Raw genomic sequence first — 6,000 nt, forward strand, 5'->3', positions numbered from 1 at the left:
GAAATAACAATTTATAGATTTCTGTTGATTAATTTCATCAATTTTAAAGAAATTTGGGCTGGCTCAACAAACCTCTCTAAAAGAGTGACATCTAAAATTTTTTGAAAATCCATCCAGTAGGAGTCGAATTATTAAATGTTTACAGATGGACATGGTGAAGACAATAGGCACTTTATACATATATGCTTATGTGCCTAATAATAAAAATTATAATTAAAACATTAAATAATAAATCCCAACATAGCTGAATTGTTATCCTCATTACACCATCTACTTCACTCATTAAGATAAGTTGATTATTAAGCAGTATTCATATATTTTAAAGAGTCCTTATGTGCTGTGATGTAATGACTAGATCGTAGATATAGCTTAGCTTAATTTTTCAGCAATCACCTCATAGTAATCCACTAAGTTGGTTGAAAGTTTTACCACTTACATAGTGGTTATGAGATTCTAATAACTTATGGAGATTATAAATTTAAAAACTAAGTTATGGGCTTTAAAGATTTTTCTAAGAAAGGAAAGTGCACCTTCCATTCTATGGTTGTCTAATTAAAATGAATTAAATGAAGTGAGATAAAAGCTAATAGCTGGGCACGAGCGACTTTCGAAATCATCTTCAGTTAGCTATAGTGGGGAGGGAAGAAATGAAAAGTGGAGAAACCGTCGAAATGATAGACATGTGGAAGAGGTGTAATAAATAGTTAAAAGGATTTGTGTTAAATTGACTGATGATATTTTAAAGAGTCCTTATGTGCTGTGATGTAATGACTAGATTGTAGATATAGCTTAGCTTAATTTTTCAACACTCACCTCATAGTAATCTGCTTAGTTGGTTGAAAGTTTTACCATGTATATAGTGGTTATGAGCTTCTAATAACTTACGGGGATTATAAATTTAAAAACTAAGTTATGGGCTTTAAAAATTAATATAAAAGCAGATCTATACAATCAGATATACAATGCTATCAAATATAGTCACACACAAACAGACCTATCCGTAGAATTGCAATACCTCACCAAAAAATTCATCGACAGGAAATACCCATTATAACTAATAAAAGAAACCATCACCAAAGTCCATAATAATACTAATAACCCAAGCAAAATTAATAACCACTTGAATAAGAATAAGATACACAAATCCCTTATCGCCCTCCCATACCATCAGCAATATGCTAGATGACTTTAACAGATTTTTAAGAATACAGATATCAAATTAATATTTACATCTTATAACAAATTAAGTTCTAAATTCAGTTCATAATAGACAACATATGAGTATGGGACACAAGATCATAATAACATTATATATTTGATTAGATGCCAATCAGATTGTCAAGCATGTTACATAGGCAGTACAACAGCAAAATTTGGGACATCAAAATTTCTAACATGCGTGCATACTACCACTTTAATAGCTTCAAATATAATTTAGCAAGTACAGAACTAACACAACATGTTAAATCTTATAATCATAACCCACTCATTGATTCAGCGATCACAATAGTTAAACTAAATTCCAGTTATGAAATCCTTCAAAATGAAGCCCTCGTCATTGGGTGGTTTAAGCACCACACATCACTTAACATATTAAACAAAAAGATTCCCGCTAGCTTCTCCCCTATTTGGAATTTAGCACGTATTAAGTTTCCACGTGCACTGAAATGCATTTCGGGAACTCAACCTGTATAACACACTCGTGCGCTCTTCCCTCCCCACTATAGCTAACTGAAGATGATTTCGAAAGTCGCTCGTGCGCAGCTATTAGCTTTTATCTCACTTCATTTAATTCATTTTAATTAGACAACCATAGAATGGAAGGTGCACTTTCCTTTCTTAGAAAAATTTTTAAAGCCCATAACTTAGTTTTTAAATTTATAATCTCTGTAAGTTATTAGAATCTCATAACCACTGTGTAAGTGGTAAAACTTTCAACCAACTAAGCGGATTACTATGCGGTGAGTGCTGAAAAATTAAGCTAAGCTATATCTACGATCTAGCAGTATTCATATAAATGATTAGTTACTTTTAAGACTAAGGTTAATCTGAAATTAAGGTTGTCTCCTGGCCACTATGAGGACCTGCTTCTGAGTCCTCGTGGTGGCCTTGAAATTAAGGAATTAGAGGTTCCTCTTGCCAGTCATGTTAATACCACTTTATGGACCTGCTTCTAGGGTATTAGGGGACTGATAGATTAGAGGTTAGTATTCTGCCTTGAGACTATCTTCTCCTTAATCAGAAAAATAATAATTAAAAATTGTTCACTTTTTTTTTATGCTACCTTTATTTTCCATCTTTTTATATTTAAAACACAATTAATTCTTGAAATTAAAACTCCTTTCGACTGCTGCTGAGCAAAATTAAAATTGAAAAAAAGGCCACACACTTCAGGAGTATTGCTGCATGAAACATGACGCATGTGCATCAACATTTTGATTTCAGATTGATGCTTGACTGTCATAAAGGCAAAGAGTGTTACTGGAAAGTACACAGCAGTAAAGCCAGCTTGCTATCGATAACTGTATGTCATAGATGTGACTCACCATATATGTATCATTAGGTTTAACTTAATTCATGAATTTTTCCTAAATGTGCAATAATTAACAGAGATGTCTGGAATTTTCAGTGGAGAAATCTACTTAAGTTCTGCAATTTGCAGAATTTAAGCCTTTCTTGGTAACACCAACCTTTGTTCCACTCATGAATCTCGTTGCCCTTCTCTGTACTCGTTCCAGCAGTTCTACATCATTCCTAAAATGATGATTTCAGACCTGTATACAATACTCAAGGTGTGGCTTGACCATTGCCTTATACAAAAGGGCAATCACCCCCTTATCCCTGCTAGCAAAAGGCCTGTATATCATTGACAAGACACCATGAGCTGCTCCTGAAGCCTGTGTGCACTGCTCAGAAAACTTCATATCTGACACAATTACCCCCTAGGTCCTTTTGATTCTTCACTACTCAGAGTGTAGTACCACCCAGTTGATACATTTCTCTGGGGTTACTGCTACCCGCATGCAGTACAGTACTTTACATTTGTCAATATTAAATCAGTTGCCACCTCTCACCCCATTTGCTCAACTTTTCTAGATCCTGTTGCAGTAGCATACTATCATTATTGTCATTTACAACCCTGCCAACCTTTGTATCGTATTCAAACTTAGACATTAATCCTGATATACCTTCATCAATAACTGATAAATACCGAAAACAACAATGGGCCCAACACTGAACCCTAGGAGACTCCACTAATAACATTAGTCCATGAAGAGTAGTGTCCATTGATGACTGCTCTGTCTTCTTCCACTTAACCATCCTTTTATTCATTGTAGCAACTTGCCCTTAATGCCATTCTTCTTCAATTAGTACAGTAGTTTTCCATGTGCCACAGTATCAAAAGCTTTCCTAAAATCCAAGTACTGTACAGTATATGATATCAAAATTATTTTTTGCCTCCAGTCCCTTTGTGACCACATCATAGTATCCAATCAAGTTGGTCCGACAAAACTTTCCCTTAACAAACCCATGTTGGGACTGAGCTATTACTGCTGTCTTATCTGTGTAATCCTATATCACCTCTTTAACCAATGACTCCATTATTTTCCCCGGAACAGAAGTTAAACTAACAGGTCTATAATTATTTGTGTTGCACTTTGAACCCATTTTGTGAATTGGGGATACATTTGCCCATCTCCAGTCCATGGGGACCTCCCTTGACTCGAAAGATGCTCTCATAATTATAGCTAAGGGTTTGCTTACTTCCTTTGCTGCCTCTTTCATTATAACTGGATAGATTCCATCTGCCCCAGGTCCCTTTTTTTATGTTTAACTTCAACAATTCCTCCTCCACTTTGCTCTCAGTTATTACAAAATCACTTAGCTCCCTGTTAGAGTTTGATAAACTTCTGGAATTCCCCTCCTTGAATAACTCCTCATGTGTGAAAGTAGATGCAAAATACTCATTCAGTTTATCAGCTACTTGAGCAGGATCATTAATAGTCTAACCATTCTATGTTAAGTGGACCAATCTGATTCACCCCTTCCATCTAGAATTTACATAAGTAAAGAACTCTTTGCGTCCTTTACCAAAGCTTTCTCGTAATCTGCCTTTTGCCTGCCTAACCTCTTTTGTGACTTCATTACAGACTATCTTATATCTGCCATAGGGTTCTGTGTCGCCTGATAATTTATATGCATTCCATGCATTTTTCTTCTCTGCCACGAGCCTCATTAATTCATCCGACATCCATTTAGGAATGAACCTTAAACTGTATTTCTTAGTATGAAAAGCCTCGTAGCCTCCAAGATTAAGTCCAGGAAGGCTTCCCATTTAGAATTCACCGTTGGTAATGGTGAATTATAAATGAGATTCATCATTAGTTGATCCCACTGTGTAGAATTTAAAAACTGTCTGTGACCACTGTAGTCATCTTTACGTTACATCTTTAAGAAAATTCCACATCAGTACGTTGTGATCACTGTCACCTAGTGGTTCCTTTATCTTCAAATTCTTAATGCACGAATAATCACTGCTGATAATCAGATCAAGGGTTACTCTCTTTGGTTGCCCCTTGAACATGTTACTGTAGAAAACAATCCTCCAATAAATCCCCAAAAGTCTTGCTAGCATGCGAGTGACCAACCCACAAGTTCCAGTCAATGTCTGGAAAGTTAAAATCCTCCATCACAAGACATTCTGATTTACTGGCCCATTTTATTTCTCTGCACAACTGTTCATTGTACTCATCAGAATCATTAGGCCTATAACATATTCCTCTCATTTTCCCTTTCCAGTGTTTATGTCACACCAGATAGACTCAACTTTGCACTGTTCACCTGTGTCAACTGGATGCACTTCCTTAGATTTTGTGTTTCTTAACTAACAGCTTAGCCTCTCCTCCCTTCCTACCCTGTATGTCCTTTCTGTACACATTGTACTCCTTAAATTCCAATTCTGCACTGCTTATATCTGTGTGACACTATGTCTCTGATATCCCAACAATATCCGCCTTTGATGTCTTGATCAGCACTTCAACCTCATCGATTTTATTTACTATACTTCTAGCATTAGTGTACATGCAAATATACATGTACTTGTTGTTACACTTAGTTACCCTAACACAGCCCATGCATTTACTTGTTCCATGATGACTCCCAGCAGCTCTTGAAATCCCCAGTAAGTTGCTCTCAAGAATAGAAGAACATTACAATAGAAGCACTGCAAGAATCACTTTTGCCTCTGCCCGCGGCTAACATTAATCTGTGACCCCCACCCCCCGTTCTAGCAGTTTTCCAACCCACCTAACACTGCCTCAGTGGCATCAGCAAATATTCTTGCACCCTTTCTATTTAAGTGTATTGTTATGCTGGTTGTTACTGGGCATCAGTGTTCCGCAAGGGGAAAGCCTTTAACTATCAATGTTAACTAACATGCTTTGTGCATAGACAGTTCCACAGCTGATTTGGTTATATTAAATCTTGGTTAAAGATGTCCCAGAAAAGCCTGCGAACTTATGTGATTGTCTAGTGGTTTATATAATAGGACAATGATCTTGTATGCCCTTAAGATCTATTCAACATAGTGCTAAATAGAACTTGCAGCTTAGATTAGCATTGTGTTTTTCACTCTTAAGATCTTATCTATTGTAGTCAAGACTTGAAATTCTGCAAATAATGGTTCTTTTACTATAAATCTTGTGCTAAGGATAACATGTAGCAAGATAATAGGTAAGAGATAAGGATAATTAAACAAAACAGTTTATTAATTCTAGTAAAATATTGGTTATACAAGGAGCTCTATTTCTTATCAAGAGGGACAAAATGATGTATTACATATACAAGGCTAATGATACATGTGTAAAAATACGTCGCTGTTCTTCATATGGTCTTCAGTTGGCACTAGCCGTACTCTAGGAACCAACACCCAACCTTCAGTTATAGGTGCATATGTATAGGTACTGTATGGACTCATTATGTAACAGTTCAAACTTAATG

This window comes from Mastigoproctus giganteus, chromosome 7 (assembly GCF_048544385.1).
Source record: "Mastigoproctus giganteus isolate SK-2022 chromosome 7, ASM4854438v1, whole genome shotgun sequence".
Taxonomy (NCBI): Eukaryota; Metazoa; Arthropoda; class Arachnida; order Uropygi; family Thelyphonidae; genus Mastigoproctus; species Mastigoproctus giganteus.